Below are 22984 nucleotides of genomic sequence, written 5' to 3'. Positions count from 1 at the left end.
TTGGGTGGAAGATTTTAGGGTCAGATATAAAGACAACTGAAACTATATGTGGCAACATGCAGGTGTTTATTTCAAGCCCAGTAAAGTCGGACAGTCAACATAATTTAGCAAAGTTTCTTTGATAAATTATTATCCTTGTTGCTGAATTTGAACCTATTGTACTGGTTTCTACAGTGCAAATTAAATACTTATTTCAAAGGAGTATCAGTAAATTTCCAGAGAACTAGCTATACATTTGTGTTTTAGTTGAAACAAACTTTGTCTTTTAGAGGAAATTCTTTATTGATAATTTAACCTTGTATGATCACTTCCACAGTCCCACTTCCTCAAGAATTGAAAGTTTGCTTTTCTTTCTGTTAATATCCTCCTTTTCAATTCTCACTCAAACACATTGTGCACAAGCAACGATTATGCAACTTAGGAGTGAATAAGCTGACCCTTTCATATTCCTCTAGTGGAAAGTTGATGCAGAAGTCTTTTCAGTCCCCCAGCTTATCACAGCTGTATAAGCTGATACTGTCAACACTAAGAGGATAATCTGTCTTAAAAGTAAACCAGGAATAAAAGCTGGTGTTGGCCAAATAAATCTTCTAGTAAAAAGGCATTTTAATTCTTCTCTGTTAAAAAAAGGAGAAAATCTAAAATCTTCTTTCCCTCTGTGTTTGCACAAATTACAGTAGATGATTTACTGACCCAGACTGTGTCTGATAAAAGTGATGTATGTCAAAGAGAGGTTGGTTTGCTGTGCTTTTTGTAAAGCATTGATGTCGTTGAATAGATCATGCCTAGGAAGATTCCAGAGCATTATTTGAATCTGTTACACGAAATGAGCTTTTACTCCCCAGAAGTTTAAATGTGCAAGCCAACATATATGTTATGGACTGCAATCATGTGATTTAAGGGCGTTCATACTTGTCAATTCATCGCCAGATATCAAATAACTAGAAAGAACACTGTAACATTTACCAGAGTTACACTATGGTTCTTTAACAGAAGTATTTTAGTTACTACTTTGTGGGCTACTGTAGTTTTGAGTAATATTGTAATTCTGAATACTTTTGATATTGTGTTTACAGTTGAACACAAACTATTTTACTTGCATGAAAATTTTGTCCTTTATCACTTTGAAGTTTTGAAGAAAAAAACAACCCCAATTACTGCAATAAACCAAGGAAGATTATTTCATTTTATCTATTGTTACATCTCATACCATGAAATATATAGCTTTATTACATTCATGTCACTAACTCACCATGAATTTGATGTTTAAGAAAGTTGAAACTTCAATAGTGGAACTAGAATGTATACCACAGTGCTGCCAGGTACACTCTATGCAGAGGTACTGTATGTCTACAGTAGCCTATAACACACTTTGCATAGAATTCAGGAAACATTCTGAAGTTATTTTCCTGATTTTGAGTGTTGTGAAGAAAACCTTTGCCGACTTTGCAGAGCCTCACATTCATATGAAAATACAATACATTTTCCAAATGTATTGTACAAACCATTGTACATCAGATCCAAGTTTTATACAGTAAAGCCTAAGGATCCAAGAAGCTTACAAAAAAAACACAATGTTGTATGGATGTATGGATCTGTATTGCTCATGGGAATAAAATGGACCCACTACTATTTGCGATTTATTATTATCACATCCTTCACATGATGCTGTCACAACTAACACATTAGTTTGCTGGTTGTTGTTTAGTATTTATCCTTGAATGAGAAAGTCCCCTCTAACTTACTTTCTCTCCATGATGCTACAGGAATTAGCATGTATACACTCTCCCACACGTTGTGTATATATTTGAACAGTAGAGTACAATGGTGGTGGTGGTGACCGCGTTGTGTGTTGTGATCAATATCTGTTGACAATGGGATCGATAAATTCCTTCGGACCATTGACAACACTGGTCCTGCAGAGACTGTACAAAGAGTATGTAGTAAGAGCTTTCTCTTAAATTGATCAATGTCTGAATCATTGTTTCAGATGATCCCGTGTGTGCTGCAGGTAATAGCCTGGAGTACACTATTTATAATGTACAGTTATTGGGTGCAATGCAGTAATCGATCCTAATAATACTGAGCAAATTATGACATACAGTAGGTGGTATTTTCTGTGGTGAAAGAGGAAGTGTTTCTTGTTGTTGTTTTATCTATAACAAATTTCCAGATTTCAAGATGAACTGTGTTTAAAATTTGAGTTACAAACACAAAATGAAGCGCATTGAGGTCTTTGAGAGTGTGTGATATTACCTCTATGTATGACAGTACAGTGTACATTTTTCTGACTGAGCGCATCTACTCAGGATGAACAGTACACAACATATTGGGCCTTCCTTTTCCGATCAGTTTGAAAGATTTGTGACGGTAAAAACCTTAAAATAATTTTCAGTTTATAACTAAATGATGCACAGAAGCTGAGTAGGAAATTACTGTATAAGTTATGTTTTGAACTAGCAAAGAGACTTGCTTGAAGTTAGTTCAAGCCATCATATATATATGTTGGCCATCTATCAATACAGCAGAGCAATATATCGGTTTTAACTAGTGTCTCAGTGTTTGCCTCCCCCCCCCCCCACAAAAAAAAATGCAAAAGTGGCACTTAATAACGTTCCTCCGTTTTGGGCTTTCTTGTTTGCCTGTTTTTACCTTTCATAGATAGCTCTTGCCACGGCTATGAAAGTTACATCAACAGACCCTCGTTACTTTACATATAACACTGAGTTCTAGTCCACTCCTTGATAATGGAAAGCGATGAGTGTCTTAACCGACACTGATTTTAGCACAGCCTGCCAAATTTCATTGTCAGTTTGTGTGATGTGCAATATTAGTACTGTCCTCAGGTTGTAGTGATAAGAGTATGATTGAAAGGAGAATTGTAAACAGAATGGACAAAAGACTTAATCCAGCATGAATATCTCTTGTGGTCTGTCTGTAGAGTGAATTTTAAAAAAAGAAAATGAAAGATTTGCCTTGTAATACAGCTCTCAGTAGATACTGTGGGGTGGGTTCAGTTTTAGTCATGCATGCAGTAAAGTACACATAATATTAACCAGCTGCTGGAACTGCTTATCATTTCATGTATATTAATATGCTGTACTGCAGCCTGTACATGCATAGAGCAATTACAAGCAGTGGGCTGTAATTCAGACTTAGTTGAATAAAAATTGTGTGACTTTTCTATGTATTTCCGAATTTTTTTATTCGACTACAATAAGCCTGCGCACGATTGAATCACACAGACTTTTACTATTGTAAAAGCTAGTAAGATGGGTTTTTTTTTTGTGTAAGGAGAGAATTGATATCTTTCACAGGTTTATTATAACTCTGTCAAGACTTAAACATTTAGAAGTAAAGGGAATTAAACCATTAAACTTCAGTACTTGAAATGAATACTGTTTGACCTTCATGATTAAACGTAAATTTCTGTTCTTGATGGGTTGTAAAAGCACTTCTTCATTGATGTTTGTATGCATACAGTATATTGTATCACAGAAGGTGTTGAAGCAATTAACAAAGTTCTACTCATTGTTCGTGCTTGTCAAATTGATCCTAAGTGTTTATCACAAACTAAGTATATAGTGCACATGTTGATGTATCATGAAGCATCTTCACTTTTGGCAGCATAACTTTCCTTGTTTCAGCACAAAACCTACACCAGTCCATTTTATTGCATGTGACCCCTTTCCCCAAACTAATATGTCTCCTGTTAAGAACCATTTGATCAGAAGCAGATTGACTCCAATCAAATTACCAGCTGTTTGCCCAAACCATTCACAGACAAGTTAGTACACTACACCGGTGCGATTCTTCTGGGTCCTCAAATTTTAAAAGTCTGATTTTTGAGGATTGTGTGAAATTTTTAAGTAGGACTTTAAAAGTGACTAAAATAAACTGGTATTGAAACTCTTGAACAGTGTTAACAGTTATCATGGAAGTGCTTCAATCCTCCGAAAAGAAGTCCTTATGTCTAGGAAGAATCAACATATTCTACCTGCCATTGGTTAGGTCACTGTCTGCCTAAAAAGTTTTGTTGTGATAAGCGAGAGACTCCGTGTCATAACCTCACAGCAAGCATCCCTTGTTCCTCTCATCAGATTTCATTCAATTCCTGCTCTGTTTTGTCAAATTTGGCAGATTTTAAGATTTAGTCTCCAGGCAAATTCATGGATACAAAAAGAGAGACAGGTATTCAATCTCTGAAAGTGGGATTAAAATATCGACCGATCTCATTGCTACCCTTTGCTAACTGTCATGATGCAATTTGGAAGATTTTCCTGAAATTAAACTGCCTTATTTTTGGATGGATTCATTTCAGACAGTCTGGCTTACAACCGTTTAATATTCATCATATATGTAGGATGGATTTATAATCATTGTTTTTCTGGCCTCTTTGTGTCTTTGTTCAGCTTGAAATGGCAAACATGGTATCATCTTCCATACATCCCTGTAGGGGTTTGTTTTTCCAGTATATTAATAGAATATTTCGAATCCATTTATTCATCATTGATGACGACTGAATATATATGGTACTATACGTACAGCTAACAGGGGCAAGTCTGTATAAATGGGACCTACTTTTAATAATATTTGCCGACTATAAATGTCAAAACTTTGCAAACCTCTGATCAAACAGGAGAGAGGTTAGGTCTGGCTTTCAGTGTAGGACTTACACAGTAGCTCCCCATGAAAGAGTTTTATACCATATATATAGTGTACAGCACTATGCTATAACAGTAACACTGTAATAGTGTGTAACTGCATAAGCCTAGGTTAGGTAAATCCATTTATTATATATTGTATAATATATTCTGAAAGTAACAAAAGACAAAGATGTATCCACAGTCTCTTGGATTTCATACACAATTTATTGTTAATTATTTATGCTGTACTGTAGAGCTATACGCTGTTTTTAAATTTATATTACCGTATCAAACAACAGTAAAGAGACCTACTCTACCTACATATTGCAGGCAGTGTGCGAGTAGGTGTGAGTCGGCTTTGTGAGACAAGTAAGTTAATATTTTGGTGGGTTACTTTAAGGTACATGAAACACCTAAAACAATATCATGGCAAGTGAATTTTTTGTGTGGTATGATGTCAACTTACCCTCAGTACAAGTACATGCATGCGCAACTAATGACGTTTCTGTGAGCTGGTATACACAAAGATAGTGAAAGGGTAAAGAAATTGTTTCTGTATATTTTCTACTACTTTACGATAACATGCACCATTGTTATAACAGGGGTAACAAATTCAGTGTTCAAATTTTGTGTGGCAACTGGCATGTTTGAAAGCTCTGCATTTGATCTCATTATACAAAAAATGGCTAAGTTGCCCATTTTGCATATAAATGATTAATTGTTATTCCCTGTATAATGCAGGTAATAATGATTACATAGGCGTAGGAGACTAATTTGATTTGGGGGGGCTGTAACGACTTGCCCGAAAAATATAACCAACTTTTTCTTGCGTTCCGCGCGCGTTCAACATGTTAATGTGCATATCATATAGGCATTCATCGGTTATTACATCACATGCCACTAATCGATGAATACTATATGATATGCACATTAACATGTTGAACGCGCGCGGAGCGCACGAAAAATTTTGGTTATATTTTCCGTGTTATTACCCTTCCATATTGGTTTTAATTATTGGGGAAGTTGTTACAATAATAACGATAATAACATTATCAGTTTAACTATTGAAAAACACATTGCAAATTACTCTTCTTTCAGTAGGTGGCCGAAAAAAAAAATGCCAATTTTTCTTCTTTCAGAAGGTGCCCGAAAAATTCCCAGCATATTATCCGAATTTTCACACAAAAAATTGAAAAACACAACGCAAATTTTTCTTCTTTCAGTAGGTGCCCGAAAAATTCTCAGCATATTGCCCGAATTTTCACCAAAAATTTTGGTTGGGGGGGCTGCAGCCCCCCTGCCCCCCGCCTCCTACGCCTATGAATGATTATTTCTACAAAAAGTTGTTAAGATGTGTCATTCCATTGAAGGCAGGTAAGTGTGGTACAGCACTGTTCACAGCAGATTTAAGAATGGATGAATACTCTTGCTAGTTTGAGAGATAAAACTCTCTCTATGGTGAAACCACACCATGACAGCCTTGACTGCCAAGTCGCTCTCTCATAAATGCTGTTTCGGTTGATTTCAATTTACGTAATTATGATGTTTACGTCTTATGATATCAGAGATGAAGGGAACATGTGGGAATTGTTTGTGAAAGAGGAAATGACCCTGTTATTAATGTTAATCAACAATTTTACCTTGAACAAGGAGTTTCGTCCACTGTGCACAGAACTCGCATGTCTCTCACTCTTGTTCATGTCTCGCCTTCCATGCAGCTATGTTATAATGTGCAGTACAGCATATGATTGCCTTACAACATGGTGTGTTGCATCATAGTGCAAGAGGTACAGTACATGTTAACAGGCCAGGCAAGGTAACTCTCTGAGGACCTTACATAGGGCATAGACTGTTTGAAAAGTCAATTTACAATGCATTAAAATTGCATTATGTCGGTAATGAACAAAGAAGTGACAGGGCCAGGTGATGTCCAAGTGAAAACTGGCCAAAGAATTACTTGCCTTTCCCTCTTTTTCTTGCTCATACATCCACAAAAACCTTAGAAAACCATCATTGGACTTGAATATTCACAGACGGAAGAGGAAGTAGGCAGCAGTTCAGCAGTTTTGATGTTTGTAAACTGTACGCAGATACTTAGAATTTTACTTGACTTAAAAAAAATTGTTTCCGTAGTATTATAGCCCATCAAAATGCTAGAAAGTCAAAGTAATGTATGGTCACCCATGAATATTTAGCAGTACAGAAAGCATTTCACAGCATTCCTCATGTACAGTAGTAGCATGTGTCCATACAAGGCAATTCTTTGTCTGTGAATAGTTTCAATTTGGATGGTAATAATGTCCTGAATTCTAAAATAACATGGAAAGTTGTATTGAAAAGTATTATAAAGTTTAGCATGCATAGCATTTGGAAAGGAGAGTGAAGGTGGAGGTGATAGCGGGGAGGGGAGGGAAGGGGGGAAGAGGGGCGATGCAATACTGTTGACCTTTGGAGCACAATACATGTACTGTAGCTTACTTGCTTACTATCTTACAATTTACCAAGCTCCAATCAATAATCAATATGCACACTTTTCACTTTCCTAAATCTACTGAACCTGCAAAATAATGGATGAGGATTTAATAATTATGCCAATAAAGTTTTGTTTTAATTGCCTCTTAATTACCAGATTGCAGAGTCATACAGAGAACTTTTGAAATAAACATGTACTACTACTGTTAACAAGTATTACAACTCACAAAACTAAAAAAAGAAAACATTTAACTAATACTTGTAAGTTACTAGGCAATGAATTTGATTCTTGATCTAATAGGAACCATGGTATTCCAAACAAATATAATAAGCTTACTCTTCCACAAAAAGTTTTAAAAAAAGAAGAAGATTGATTGAAGAGCAGCTTTCATAGTCAATTATGATGAATCTTCTTCAAGGTAGAACCTGGTGATCTGCAAGTGAATAATCTACAAAGGATCCTGTTTTATCTCTAATGATCTTTCTTGATCCATCATAATCTCAAAACAAAGAAGAACCTCAGAATTGAGGGGATAAATTGTAAAAATTTTGCTTAAAAACCAGGAAGAGGATTTCCAAATGACTAATCAGTTAAAAAGTTGTTTTGTGATCTGGTTATACCCTTAGAAGCCAGTGAATATTTTGTTTCAAGAAAAAGGCTTAACTCCCTTGACCTGGAAAGATATTCAGACCTGTACAGTAGGGAATGCTCATATTGATAAGTAAAGCCTTTCAACTCAACTACACCTTTTGTTTTTTTGATAAATGACAGTTAACCAGTTAATTCTTTGTGGTTTTGAGACCTTTATATCATAATGAATAAATCTTGTTTTTATATGCAGCAGGGGGAAGATCTTAAAGCAGCTTATACAGTTGATTTCGATGAAATATTTTGATGTTCACCCACCCGACTTGGTCAAATTTCATTTCAATCAAGTAATCAAGAATAGTTTTGAAGAAATTTAATTTCCTTTTTTGCAGGGTGATTGATATGAAATATGAAAGTGACAAAATGTTGAACATGGAATGCATTGTTATTGATATATGTTGTTCATTATTCTTCATTTGCTGGCCAAAAATTGGGATGAATAAGGCTTAGGTTTATGAATTTTGAGCAGTTGCTATCAAATTTTGAGTAATATGCAGTAAAGTTTGGTGAATGTGTTCTATACAACTGTTGAACACGGAATAACTTATCCAAGTATCACATTGCAAAATTTTATATAACAAAATGGTCAAGTTGAACATTATAAAATTGTAAATATGTGTAGCAGGTTTCTCCATTGGAACTACTGTAAATGTATTCAATGCACGTCACAAACATTCATATCCTTGGGCAATGCTACACTAACATTGAATAAGTTATTTCCTGTACAATGTTGTTTTGTAACAGTTAACTGCAACATACTTTGACATTTAGCCCCCCTCCCCCTTTTTTTCATGCCACGTCTAGTAGTAACAAGTGGGGAGATAAATCTTACAGCTTTGCACATTTTGCTGTGCACATTATACTAATTTATGTGAATGGTTGGATATCATCAGATACAGCTGATCCAAGGATCTAATCTGCATATATAAATAACAGTCTCGATACTCCAAATATTTAACTCTGACATAGATTTATAGTTCTTACCAGTGGTACAGTACGTGACTTAATTGTGGTTAATATTCAAGATTCCTTCAGAAATTTTCTGCCATTTTAAAAAAGTGTCAGTAGAATGTCAATATGTACAGTGTCTTTAAAAAGAAAATGGAGCATGTCAATATTTGATAGACAAACTTTATCTGGACACTGCCCTGCCCACTGGGCAGCCCTGAAGCCTGGGAGGTCTCACTCAGAACTACTTGCCATATTCTTGCTATTCTTTAAGGCTCGATCATCTGTTGTTTATCATACCTGATTTTAATTGGTCATTTATTTAGGTTTTACTGTCAAAGACACCTACCTGAGGTTGTAAATTTTATCTAAAGAAATTGTGATTTCACTATTTTTTTGACAGTTAATTAACGTACCATTGGGAAAGATTGCTGATGGTAATATATGACAATCTTGTGCCTATTGACCTAGTAAATATCTACGTAAATGAGGGACCAATTTAGAGTACCAATGGGGTCTTATTCTTATAGACTTTCAATGTCAGACATTGTTGGACATTGACCTCTAAACCACATTCAAGTTTGGTTCCTGTTACAAGGGGGGTGGGGATAAATCAACCCCCTGTACAATTGGTACAAAGTGACATAAAAGAATAAATAAAATAAAAAGTAACAACTAACAACACTATATTAATGTCATAGCTAATGTGATTTCAAATATAAAGCAGGAGTAAAATGATTTCTTAACATATTTCTATTCAGTTTTAACCCTATGATTTTCTGCCCTACTTTATATTTAAATCCTTTTTGTTGTCTTTAAATAGGAAATAAAACTTTTTTGCAACTGATTGAGAACTGCCCCGAAAAGTTGGCCTAAGAGGTTGCAACTGACCACTTGGGTAATTAAGATATAATGTCTCTAATCTAGGCCAAAAAGTGAGGTTAATGGCATGTGATTTTGTAGAGCACAAAATTTTCCCAGGAATGATGAAACTAGGTTAAAAGCCATCCAGGGCCCCAAAACCTTTTACAGTAATGATAGTATAATACCAATAGTATGGGCAATGTGGATGGTAAACTGTACACTACTATAATGCAATGCTCAGTAAATGTATCTAATAGGCACAGTACACACAGAGAACAGTAGTTTGCATGCAGAACCTATGTTGATTTGGACAAATTATATTTTTGCATGCAGTAGGCCTACATCATGTAATTGTTGTATTGGTCAAGCTTTTAGACAACCTATCTACAGTCCAGAAAATGTGAATTTCGTAATGGCCGAGAGTTTATAATTTTTGTCTGTTACTGTACGGCTGTTATCAATTTTCCCCAATAACTTTTGGAGTGTAGAAGTGCAGGAAAAATTTTCTGATCAATAGTTAATTATTCACCTATTGGATTTTTATCATTGAGTCTACTACTTACATTTACCTAGGATGAGAGAGCAGGCTACTTAATGGCAACTAACACAACTAAAGTAGTCCCACTATGATCCCCTAACCGTAGTATTTGCGAATACTTAAGTCATTGCATTGAAGTGGTTATGTCAGCACTGCCCTCCAAATAGGCTCTGAGGATCAATCAAAAGTCTCTGAAATTTGATCCCTTTCCTTGCTGTCAAGTGTCCTTATAGTGTCTGAGATTTTGCAACTGTAAAATCTTCACAAAAGCTGTTATTGAAGCTTCTTGCATCAGTATTGTATGTTTGGGACAGTAGATTGGACCTACCAGTTAAATATAATCTGTACAAGTTGACACGTATAACAAACTAACGTGGTGAAGTGCTTGTTTACCGAGGGTTGACAACTTGCTAAATATTAATTGCCAGTTGGGGACTTCCAGTACAAAAAGTACATTGTCGATTAATATATACAAGTAGACTAAGTAGTGGATGGTGCCAAACCGGTGTTTATATTATTTCCCATAAGTGGTAAGTTCTTTGGTAACATTGTTCTATTTGGTTGATTATTAAACTTGTTCACTCAAGTTATACCCAGGTGATATTAAATATATCTATGGCAAAGTGCAAGTTGAAGTAGAAGTACTAAAACTAAAGCACAAAGATTTCAGAAAAGTGGAATAGACTAGATCAGATCTCGTTCCAAAAGTGGATCCGTAACATGTCTACGAAACAAACCCATGTCGCGCCTTTTCATTCCAAAGCCCTCTCTCAGCTTTGAGATTTTGTTTACTGAAATAAAATCTGAATGTATCCTTTACTGTGGACTTCCCTGTCTCCTAACAGCCACTGCACCCTTGCTTTACCATGTCTAGAGCACTTGGTAGTCTCCCTACTGGTCATCTAAATTGTGTGGAGTTCTTCAGGAGTGTAGAAAAATTTCATCTCATAAAATTCTATCTATCGTATTAAACCCATCTGAACTCCTTTGCAAGGATCTCCGTCATTTGTTTTGCCAAAGCACCTTTGCCACTTGTACAAAGATTGAATGAGTATTCTTTTAGCTTGGCTGTTTTTTTTTCCCTTTGGGTGTCGCCATTTGTCACACCTATGTTTTGTGTACTAGTCGCACAAACTTGCATCTGGAGTTGTTTTACCTCCTCCCTACATCTTTGTAGTTCATTGTGTGATTCCTGTCTATTCCCTTACAATCTTCAGATTGCTTTCTTACACCCGTTAAGCAAGTTTCAGTACTGTAATTTCTTCAAATTTTTTTGATTCCCCTTCAGTAGAATTTTCCTTCTCAGTAATTTATACAAACAGAACTGCTAAGTTGATAGGTTGCAGCAGTTACGCATTATCACTATACATTGATCAAATATACATTTTGCTAAATCAGCCTTAAAACATGAAACCAAAAAAGTGCGACATTGATTAATTTACCAATAGGTTCACAGGTTTGACTGTTGTTTGTGCTACTTTTTCACGTAGATCTATACAGCCCTGTCTAAAAATGAACTCCAAAGTTGTCCAACCTGGTATATAACTGCATTAATCTATTCATAACATGGATTTACAGTAGTGCAGTGACTATATATACTGTGTATAGGGCAATGGTGTGTTAGCCATGGTACTTTTAAACTTCTAAATGCCTCAGGGGTGTTTTCTTTCAATGTCACTAGAATGGGGGGTATCTGAATGAGAACAAGGGCTTTTGACCTCTGCTTGGGACAATCATGTTTTCTTTAATAATTGATATAGGGAATAAAAATCTCTCAAGTGGTTTCAATTGTCATCCAGTCATGTTGTTGTTACTGGAGGTATTTTCTATCCACATTGCATTATAAACACAGAGCCAGAGCTATGAAGGCATTAACTGTGGATCGGGGTCACTCACAAAGTTTCACTCACGAATTCCCTAGCATGTTTTGGTAAACCTGGGAACAATTAGACTGGTTTTACCTCACTCTGTCTCAATTAATACACTTTCTAATAGATCTATCTGGTCTAACAAATAAATTGGAAAGTTTTAGTCCAGCGGCTTAGTGACCTCAACAACTGGGTCATGACCCTCTTCTTAGCTCCTCTTTTTAACGGCCACTCTTACAGTCCAGAAAGTACCCCCAGAGGAATTTTCCAGATATTTTGGAATTGCATTGACTATGAAGGTTTTGTAAATGCTTTCCATCGGTATGAGCTATAGAGAGGTTTTCCTGAAACTGGATTTGTGACTCAAAATTCCTACCAAAGGAACTTTTAACTTTAACACTCACTTCATTCTGTTCTTCAATTAAAACACCAGCATTGTACGCTACAGTAGCCTTCTTTCTTTAACCTTTGTGAAAGCTGCTAATACAACTTCATATATACTAATTTGTCCCTATCTATCATTTCACTTAAATTTGCCCAGTGGTCATGTTGGGATCTTGACAGGGAACATGGCTAGGACGGTACCTAATTTAGACCATGTTTTATTACATCCGAAGGTCATTTCTATTTTCTACTACAGTGTATGGCTGGAAAGTGTAATGAAAGTTTAGTCTGTACAGGTAAATGTGTTGTGGTTTGGTGGTACTGTATTATGCATACATAGTATACACAATGTTTTCAGATTTGAGAATTCACGAAAACATGTGTAGGATTGGAACATTGAACTTGTGTTTGGACTTTCTCTTCGGGTAAAGAGAAAAAGATATTGAAAAGATACCAATGTGCAGCTCGCTGCTTCAGAACCTAGCTATTTCTTCTCTATATTACGCATTACTATTTTAATACCTACTTAAACAGCTAAAAAAAGGGAGAAAGACTAGACTCATTTCAGGATCCCTGGCAAGCACCATTCTGAATTCCTTCCACACAAAATTCCCCCTTTTTTCTGTTTTTTTTTTTTTTTTTAACGGTTAGATATGAGCACTTAAACTCTCTGTGTGCAAGTTATTCTTAAATCCAAGTTGTTTTTTGGGCTGACAGTGTTGCATGCTGGCTGAGATCATTGTTAAAGTGAAAAGCCAATAGATCTGTTAACTTTCTACAGAAGTACTGTAGATCAAACTAGTTCTCCTTAGGTGGTAAACAGTTTGAAGTTGATTAGAAACATTGAATTGATTTGACCTGTTCACTCCCGCACACACACACACACACTGATACAAACCTTCTGGTGACAGACAGAACGGAGGAAGAACTATGCATGAAATTTGTGTTGAACAAAAAATGAAGGAATTTGAAATTTAGGGATTTAGAGCAAAATTCAAGTAAGAGGGTTCAGTTTTCAAACTAAGGAACCAGACCACTTTTGACAGTTTGTGATCAAGAACGTTCAAGATATCTTGACCTATGATGTGAGAATGTACCGTACTTATTAATGCTGTTCTGTTGTTATGAGTGTTACTTTCATATTTTTGGTCACAACTTTATATTTTTCCATATTTTTTGCAAAATGCAAAATTCTGTAGGATTTAGTGTCCTTCCTTCTGTATTATGTACATGCAGACAGATGGGATGCTATAAACCCACCTAGATCTTTTATAAATTGAATGCAGTTAGGAAAATAAATCTTGTTTACTTTAAATGGTTTTGGCATTTAACTTTGAAGACTTTCATCACTTTCTTTTGAGCAGACTATCATAGCAATCTATCATTTGTCAATGTTTGTCTACTTGGGCATGTACAAAGGTGTGTGCTCCCTTGGTGGTTCACATACAGACAACAATATCATAAATTATAAATATCGGAGAATTACGTGCAAGTAGTCATGTGAGTATTTCCATCATGTGCACTGGGAATTATATTCTAGAGAGACCACCATGGTCCAACTTTTTGTTGGCCTTGCCTTTTCCAATTGATTATCTATTCTATTAAAATCTTGCACAATGTCAAAAAACAATGCTTTTGTTTGTGCTGTCACAGCTAGAATATCAAAATATTAAACATTGACTGTATCGTACACCTGTTAAAGGGACTATGACTCACTCATCCTTTTTTGTAAGCTTGGTCTTATTGTCTCTTTTGTACGGTTGCATTGTGTTGTTATCTAAAGAATACCAATGGTGTTGGTGTACGTGGATCTTGACTTTCATAGGATCCTTTTGTTATCTAAGTATTAAGACTATTGGAATTACAGAACAATTCAAAGGACATCCTCTGTCATAGCGAGTAGTACAATACTAAGTATTAATTTAAGTCATAAACTGACTTAATGCAAAGTGACAAGTTAAGGATGAATGGTATACCAGAGTAGAAAACGTTGTCCTTTGAAGTTGAAGTTAGGGTTGGATCGGGAGTTTGGGTTGGATCGGGAGGGGTGGGTGGGTGGATTTGGAAAGGGGTGGGTGAGTGGGTCAGGAGAGGGGTTGGATGGGTCGGATCGGGAGAAAAGGACGAGTGGTAAGGTTTATCGGGAAGGGCTTATTAGTTCGTGAGAGGTTTTTAAATATTAGAAGAGTCCAAATTCTATATGTATCAAAGATCAGGAGTATCTGCTGGATTCAATCCCTTGTTTGTTAAAACTCAGGTGTACTTTGAATTTATCTGTCAAAAATCTACTTCGGTCCATAGCCGATATTGTCTTAACACAGCAGAGTTGATGTTGATTGATCGTGATTGATGGTATAGATGTGACCCATGGAAGAAAAGAGTCGAGAACAAAGGCATAAAAATGAGAAAAAAGTTAAAAAAATTAAAAAAGAAATAGTGAAGGCTCATCATACAGATGACCCTTCTGCAATTCTGTCAAGGAGCAAGGAAGAAAGGAAAGCTAAACTTAAAAAAAAAAACTTCAAACCTTCCTTCTTTGTAGAACTCAGTCAAGTGGGTCAAGTAAAGGAATTATTTTTACCTCAAGGGGGTCATTCAATTAATCAGAATTTCAAGTTTAATGTGTGTCAAATATATTAAACAGAAAAAATGCCAACTGAATTTGATAAGAGTGAATGACTTCACTTGTTGCTCATTCCAGCTGGTATGTACAGATTTTATGATCATGCATCATAAAAATAAAAGTCAGTAAATTTGTCAACTCCATGATGGGTTATTTTAACTAACAAAGTCATAAATGTTCCCATATCTTGCTCATAAAATAGTTTTAAATCCAGGTGAGTGGCATACCTGTTGAAAGACCATGGATCAACTGCTGCTGTCTTTGTTAATTGTCTTGTGAAGCCATTAGTTTCAGGTTCTACCAGCTTTTTATTGCTTTCAATGACTTTTAAAATGTAAGACAGAAAATGGAGAGAAGTGTTCATTTAGTAGCCATTTAGATGTCAGATTCCTTCATTCTTGCCTCTCATCTCTTTGGTATGAAAAATGAAAAGTTGACTGGAAACAAACCAAAGAGAAAGCATGAAGCAAAATTCTGAGGAGGGGGAGGGTAGCGAAGGGGAGGTGAGGTCTTGGAAGAGAATAGTGGCACCATTGAGGGAACTTTGTAGGCCATTATTGTTCGGGAAAAAGACGATTAAACAAAAATGGTATGTGTGGACTTTGAATATGACAGCCCTCTTCTCTTCCTTTCAGCTTAGAACAAATGGTTTTACTCTCCCCTTCTGGTGACACCACAAAGATATGCACCCCAAGGGACCTCCCCTCCCCAAAGGTGCTTCCTGTTGTGTGAATATGTCTATAAGATTAATTGTGTTGCTAATATATCACATTATGAACATTCCTGTACATGGGGTAAAACTGTCTGCTGATACACATTGGTTTGACTTTTTCAGTACCTTTTACACAGATGTTTTCATTATTTTTTTCTTTGGGGGCTGGGAGGGGGAGGGGAGGATGGGAGAAGGGTTGAAGGTTATTTGTTAAGTCTTAAGACATTCCCTAATAGTAAAGTTGCTTCCTCCTAGAGGAATGTACTTTTGGCTGTTTCCTGTTGTGTGAAAATGTTGATAAATATAGTGGGGTTGTTAATATGTATTATCATGAACATTACTGTATACAGGGAGTAACTGTCTGTTTTTTCTGTACTTTTCCAGTATTTTTTTCGGAGGGGGGGGGTGGTTGGGTGTTATTGCCAAGTCTCAAGAGATTCATTGATAGTACAGTGGCTTCCTCTAGTACAGTGGCTTCCTCTAGAGGAATTAAGTTCCATTATTTGGTGTAATTGTACTAACGATTGTACAATGTTATCTTTCTATGTTTGCTTGCTTCCCTTATAAACAGGCTAGTACCTCAAGAACTGAACTTTTTTGTGTTTTGTAAACATGTATAAAGTAAAAACATGATGATTACAATCAGACATAGAATACTTACTTAACTTCATTTATTACATAACAAAAAGAACAGCTTTAGTTAGGTGCATGTTATTGTGTAGACAATCTACGTATGTCGAAGTTTAAAGTAGCAGTCTTAATTTAATGGGAAGAATTTTTGAAGCTGCAGCCCACTTTACAACGAAGCAATTCATTAATACAGTAGTTCCAAGTTTCATTTTTTTCAAATTAAGAAAGCTTGTTAATAGGGGTGATGCTTGTTTTGGGCATGTATTTATTTCCTAGGTCTGTAGGTTGTTTTCACCAAGATTTACAACTTTACGTAAGATTTTGTTTCTAGCATGGCTGTATTACTTTAATTGCCCAGGAATTTGGTACAATGGACTTTTTGCCAATGAACTGTGTTCCTATTAGATAATTCAATATTTACTGTAGGTGGAGGTTGTTTTCACCAAGATTTATGACTTTACGTAAGATTTTGTTTCTAGCATGGCTGTATTACTTTAATTTCCCAGGAATTTGGTATGATGGACTTTTTGCCAATGAACTGTGTTCCTTCTAGATAATTCAATATTTAATGTAAATGTACTGTTACAGTGTTTGGAACTTGTAGCTGCATGGTCTTTTGTAAATTTTAAATGAAGCATGTTAACTTATTTTTTAGGCTTCACTTTAAAAACAGCTTTACGAAACAAAACGTCTGTGATTGACAGTCTTGCTTCAAGTGCACTTTGCCTACAGAATATGGCGACAAGTCTTCTCCAACTGTGTACAACTTAAAAATGGCATGCAGAGATTGAAACACTGACAATTCAAAACATCAAGTTCTGATTACTCATGCAAGTTAGACATCAGTGCTCATCATGCCATGTGTTAGGTAGAAGTCTCCCTTGCCATAAAATACCCAATTTTGTCAACTTCAAATTTTAAGACATGTGAAGAGAAAAAGGGAAAACGTAAATTATGGAGGAAGAAAACAAACTGTTTCCTGAGTTTCAACTTCAGATTGGTTTGATAGTGAGTCTCAGACGCTGAATGTTAGAGTGTTGACTTTACACAGATCAATAATGTAACCTGTGTTCCAGTGATGGGTTGTGCTTTTAGTGCATTAGCTGTATGCATCTTAACAATAATAATAATAATCAGCAGTTATTTTTGTGACGCCTAAGCGACCACAAGTGTGGGAAAAACCCGCAAGGGTTTATGGATTACAGCTTACCCCTCGGGTGGCTTCCAATTCAACATTTTACTCATATTTGGAATATTTCAATTTAGAAAGTCATTTCAGATGGGAGAATCGTAGATTGCTCTTGGATGAAAAACCCACCTTACTATGACCCCGCCGGGGATCAAACCCCGAACCTCCCGATTGCTAAGTCTCATTGCTTGAAATGCCACCGGCTTTATCCACTCGGCCACAGCACCGGTATCTTTGTTGTTTATTAGTGCTGCCTATATAGCTAGAGAAAGTCAATGTCACAGGATGCTGTAAAAAGCTACTTCAATGGGACCCTGAATCTTCCACCTACATTTATTTCCTTCTAGTCTGTTATTGTTTATTACCCTAGACTTCCTGGCATATGTTTGTGAAGTTCCTCTTATAGGGAGATTACTCATTAACACATCCTTAAGATGTGAGCCTCCAATCCCGCAGAATAAACATTAAACAATAGTAGTCCAAATTAGCGAGTACCACTCCAGAGGGAATAATCACCTGTGTGATAAATAAGAGCATTTCTGGCAGGTTTGTTTATTTCGCCATGGCTGTTTATTTAGAGGTATAGCTGCAGTCTTTGTTTGGGCTTTTTAAAGCTTGGTAGATAAACAGGATACCGACTATTGTTGTGCTCTCAAAGTTGATGCAGGTGTATAAGCAAGTTATTATAATAGTAAAACTGAGTGTGACTTGTCTGAAACTCTCTTACAGAGAGGATTATTGGGTAAATTGAGGAATTCCCGATTTATTTGGAGATGTGATTTACTAGGAAGAAAACAGGCTTTGGTCAAGTTTGATGTTAGTCTGATCTTAAACATGCTCTCCTCATGCTATAGTTGTTGAAAGGGGCATGATATCAGTTTTCTGGTTCTATACTTGTTTTGCTCTGGCTTGTTGTCCTAAAATTGTGTTGATCTATATTAAGGATGATTAACTGATGTATTAAAATAAAGAAATGTTTAATTATCAGTGCAGAATGATGCAGTTTTAACTTGAGCTTGAACACAGATAAAAAACTGACCGTAACATGCACCAGTATTTATGTGCTGTACAGTATTTATGGACCACTTTCTTGAAGTTTGCGAGCTGGCTTCTGTGTAGCTAGTGCTGTACTGCCTTGGTTGCCTATAGATACATACTAAATGTAGCAGTGTTATAATCAAGATATGCTGTGTAGACAACTGAACTATCCTAGGGAACACCTGGATCAGTTATAATTTAAGGAAAATTTGTTGGCTATTGCTGAGACAACCTGGATTTGCTCTTAAAAGTAGCATTTTGAAATGATTTTCGTATACTTTTCGAACCTTATATTAAACCAAACTTCCAGTTAGGTTAGTTCAAATGAAAATTTTGAAAATTTTCTAATATGCTCTGCAATGTGGTTTAAGTGTCAGGGTGTGAAAATTGAGTCCCAGGCAATAAACAGTTAATTAATTAACTCCTGAGTCCATGCTGACACACCTCTTGCTTAGTTGCAAAAAAGTTTAAGGGAGTTATTGAGTTTGATTGAGCAATCTCTGTGTGTACTGTAGTAGTATCACTAGGTGTCACGGAATTGCCTATCAAAGGCCTGCAGTCGGTTGTCCAAAAAAGATTAATGCAGGATGAAAGGTACTGTTATAAATGGGTGCTTGTATTGTAAATAAACTGAGGTTGAGAGAAATAAACTTGAGGTTGAACTTTGTCCAAATTTGGATAACCTCAAGAATATTTCGCTTTGGAAAAAGGTTTCGTTCTGTCTTGGACTAGTTAATAATCCTTAAAAATCAGCGATATATTGAATGATATTACAGGGGGAGGGGGGGGGGGGGAGGGAAGGGTGTATGAAGATACTTTTGAAACTGACATTATTTAAGTTATACCCTGCAGCTAACCCAAACTGGAGAGAACCAAGCTTTCTACAGTGTATTGTAAGGGGAGTTAAAATATGATTAATCTGTTGACTGCATTAGATAGTGAATTGTGATTGGACAATTTAATGTGAAAGTACTATTCTTCACCAGAATACATAACAAACTAATTGTGCTATATTATGTGCTGTGTCCAGAGTATGTACTACAGTAATTTTAGTTAAATATGATTTATAATAAATGTGCATGTCGAAAATGTTACATGAATGTTGCTGGAAATGTGCATGTTTTAAATGTGCATGTGTAATTTATATTCACTACTGCAAATTTGAGAAATGGCTTAACCCCATTAAAAAGCAAAAAAAAATGTGTGTTGATTACATTTACATGTGTAGTTCAGAGAATAGAAAGAGGTGATATGTGTATATACCCCAGATATTCCTGAAATAAATCTTTGCTATTGTTACATGTTTTATTCAAAAGTACAGAAAGTCAAGAGGGTGTCATAAAATGAAGTGAGTCATCAGAGATAACTTCCATAATTTATATATACCAAGCACTTGATATTATTATGTATTAATATACTTAAGAGTTCACAGGGAGAGGGGGATGGGTACATAGAATTATCACTCAGTGATAAGAATGGGTAAACAAATTGCACTTCTGTTGAGAGTAGTTTTATTGTCGTCTAACAATGTCGTTTGTACCTAAAAAGGGACTTAGAAGACTGAGGTATTTTTTGTCCCCCAATTTTTCTTCTTTGGGTCTAAGAAGTCAAGGACATGCAAAAGTAAGAGAGAGAGAAAAAGGTTAATTTGTCATGACCATAGAAATGTTAATCTTAATCTTTAATTTATAAATGACTAAGATGACCTTAAATGTATCTGCTTTTAATCTTCATGAAATTGCTGTGTGTCCTAGTCAGCTACTCAATTCGATTTGAGTCTTCTTAAGACCATTGTGCCGTTAAATGGATCTCAGAGCTACTCAGCTGAACACTTTGTGGGCTTCAGACATTGAAGAATCCAATGCGCAATATCTGTTGACCCTCCCTATTCTTTCCTGTTGAACCAACACAGAGAATAAAGTAAAAATCTAAACAATAGAAATCACACACTTACAACTCACTTTAACCCATTGTGTGTGTGCACTCTCTTTGAAATTCCAAGATGGCTGCTTTGGTTGCCGTAGTGATGTTCATCCTTTCACAAACCAAGCTACTATTGTGTGTGCAGTGCATCATTTGAGAGTAGAGAGAGATAGAGAGCCTTTTATGAAGAAGAAAGCTTTATATATATAGACTGTAGGGAGTGGGACATAGCATTAATCTATCAATAGTAGTTTAGCTGTTCAATAAAACCCTTCTCATGCATTCATTCTATCATTGATGGTAAACCTTGGAATCGGATTGGAGCACAGTTAGGTGGAATCTTGTTGTCATTCTGAGATGAAATGATGCTGCCATAATTTATCGGAGGGGAGAGGCAGAGGGGGGGGGGGGGAGTGACTTATTAATGCTTAAGTTGGATTATTAACAGTTCAATGTCAATTCAGGATAATGTAGTTTATGAATAAGATTTAAATGTAAAGTGGTTGTCTCCGTACATGTAAATTTCAAAATGATCGCCAATATGAATTTATAAGCTAGGTCATAGAAGTAAGATACCATGAGCTTATTTAAATTGAACCAGTGTCCTTTAAAGCACTTGTTTAGTTTTAGTCCAGTTCCAACATTTATTGAAATTGATTGAAATAAGTAAGTTGTGGAAATTCATATTTTTTAATAATGAACAACAATTTTTTTCATCTGAAAAATGTTTTAAAGAGATTGAAGAGATTTTGTAGCAAGCAAAACACAATAGGTGATGCTCACCTTTAAATGTGGCTAACATTAATGTTACCCTATACTGCTCATTACATTAGTATTCATGATGACATGAACTAGTACATGCATATGATTGAATTATTTTGGTTAGCCTTCATGTACAATCCTATAGTTCCAACACAATTAGGTGACCAAACCTAGACCTCACTGGAAGATACTTGGTATCAGTGAAATCTTTCCATTATTAAGTAATACCTTCCATACTCTGGCCATTATAATATTTTTGGATAAATATCAAGATTGCCCTAAGTAAATTCCAAAATAAAATAAAATAAAAAGTAAAAACAAAATTTTTCATAAGCCAACATGGAAGTCAATGACCTAGGACGTGAATGAAAACATTGACATTTGCTACAAGCTGTGACAGTCTTGTGGAAAGGTATGCCACATCTATCACTTTCTGAAGGGTGCTATGAGTTTGCCTTCTCATCAGGGAATTAATTATCATACTTTGGAAGAAAAGTTGCAAATGGTTCAAATATTGCCGACAGCAAAGGTTGGAGTAGATTCAGTAGATTTATTTCACATTCCAATTAAACAGTGTGCATTTCTTTTACAGTTGTATTTTGAGTTTATAAGTTTATAAGTTTATAAGTTATAAGTTATAAGTTTATAAGTTATGAGTTTATAAGTTCTGCCACAATCTGTTGATATCATTCCCAGGAACAGCAGCTGTTTACCTGTAAGTGACATGTTACCGATATTTTAGTACACAATTATTCTAAACATAGATAATGAAATCGGGCATAAAGATTGAAAACGAAGCAAGAAAAAGTGGGGGAGGGGGGGGGGGGAGGATTCTAGGATTGACTCAAAATTAAAACTCAAAATGCTGTTCTGACGGAACTTAAAACTTCCCAATCCCCCCCCCCCCCATTTTCTTAGTGTTACCTTCAGAGTGTTTCTGTTGGACTAATTGGCAGAAAGAACTGCTAGAATTGACAAGAGAGAGTCATTTATGGCTGCAGGCTGTGCATAGTGGAATGTGGACCCAAACTGGGATACTTTTTGAAAAAGTAATTCCTCGAGGGGTTACCCGGAATGCCAAATTGTTATCATGTTTGACAAAACTTATGACCTAACACATACAGGTCACCGAATGCTGAAAATAATAGCCCACTGTGGAATCCTTACTATCAAAACACCAGACAGATCCCAACAACTTTGTAAGATTTACAAATTGAAAGTAGTGTCCGATTTGTTCGCTGTTTGAAAATATCTACTGCTGAAAAGTTAAGTGATGTGGAAATATGTAATAGGCCTCCAATTACTCTTGACCCTCAGATGGGTTTAGAGTAAACACATTTGATATTCCTAGGAGACTTTCAGAATACCATTTTGGATTAGTTGTCTTTATTTAATATAAAATGGTTTGACAGGCAAGCTACTCCACCTCATTAAATTTGTAGACAGCATACATGAAGCAGAACCAAGCAGACGAAAGGTCATAACCTTTCACCCAATGTTCTGTTTGGTGTCAATTTTAGGTTCTTATCTACACAGTCATATTTCATTTCTCTGATTCTCTTTGACATGTGTCCTCTCTCTAGGCATGCTTTGGCATTATCTGACTGACTGAGTTTTGCTGAGCCAATTTAAGATAGTCCTTTAAATGTGTTGAAACTGTTTTTAAACTAGTTGGCTTTTATTATGCACAAACACTGGTTAATCACTGTTACAAGTTTGCCCTGCATTTTAGCCCCAA

General features: G+C 35.9%; 1 protein-coding gene across 1 annotated transcript in view; it reads left to right on the top strand.

Moving 5' to 3' along the window:
- The window catches only part of LOC139979487 (protocadherin-16-like), a 61884-nt gene that overhangs the window by 3006 nt on the left and 35894 nt on the right, over window positions 1-22984 (top strand). The window lies entirely within an intron of this gene.

Source organism: Apostichopus japonicus, chromosome 14 (genome assembly GCF_037975245.1).
Source record: "Apostichopus japonicus isolate 1M-3 chromosome 14, ASM3797524v1, whole genome shotgun sequence".
NCBI lineage: Eukaryota > Metazoa > Echinodermata > Holothuroidea > Aspidochirotida > Stichopodidae > Apostichopus > Apostichopus japonicus.
Note: the sequence above shows the minus strand (reverse complement) of the source record. Positions and strands in the feature narration are given on the sequence as shown.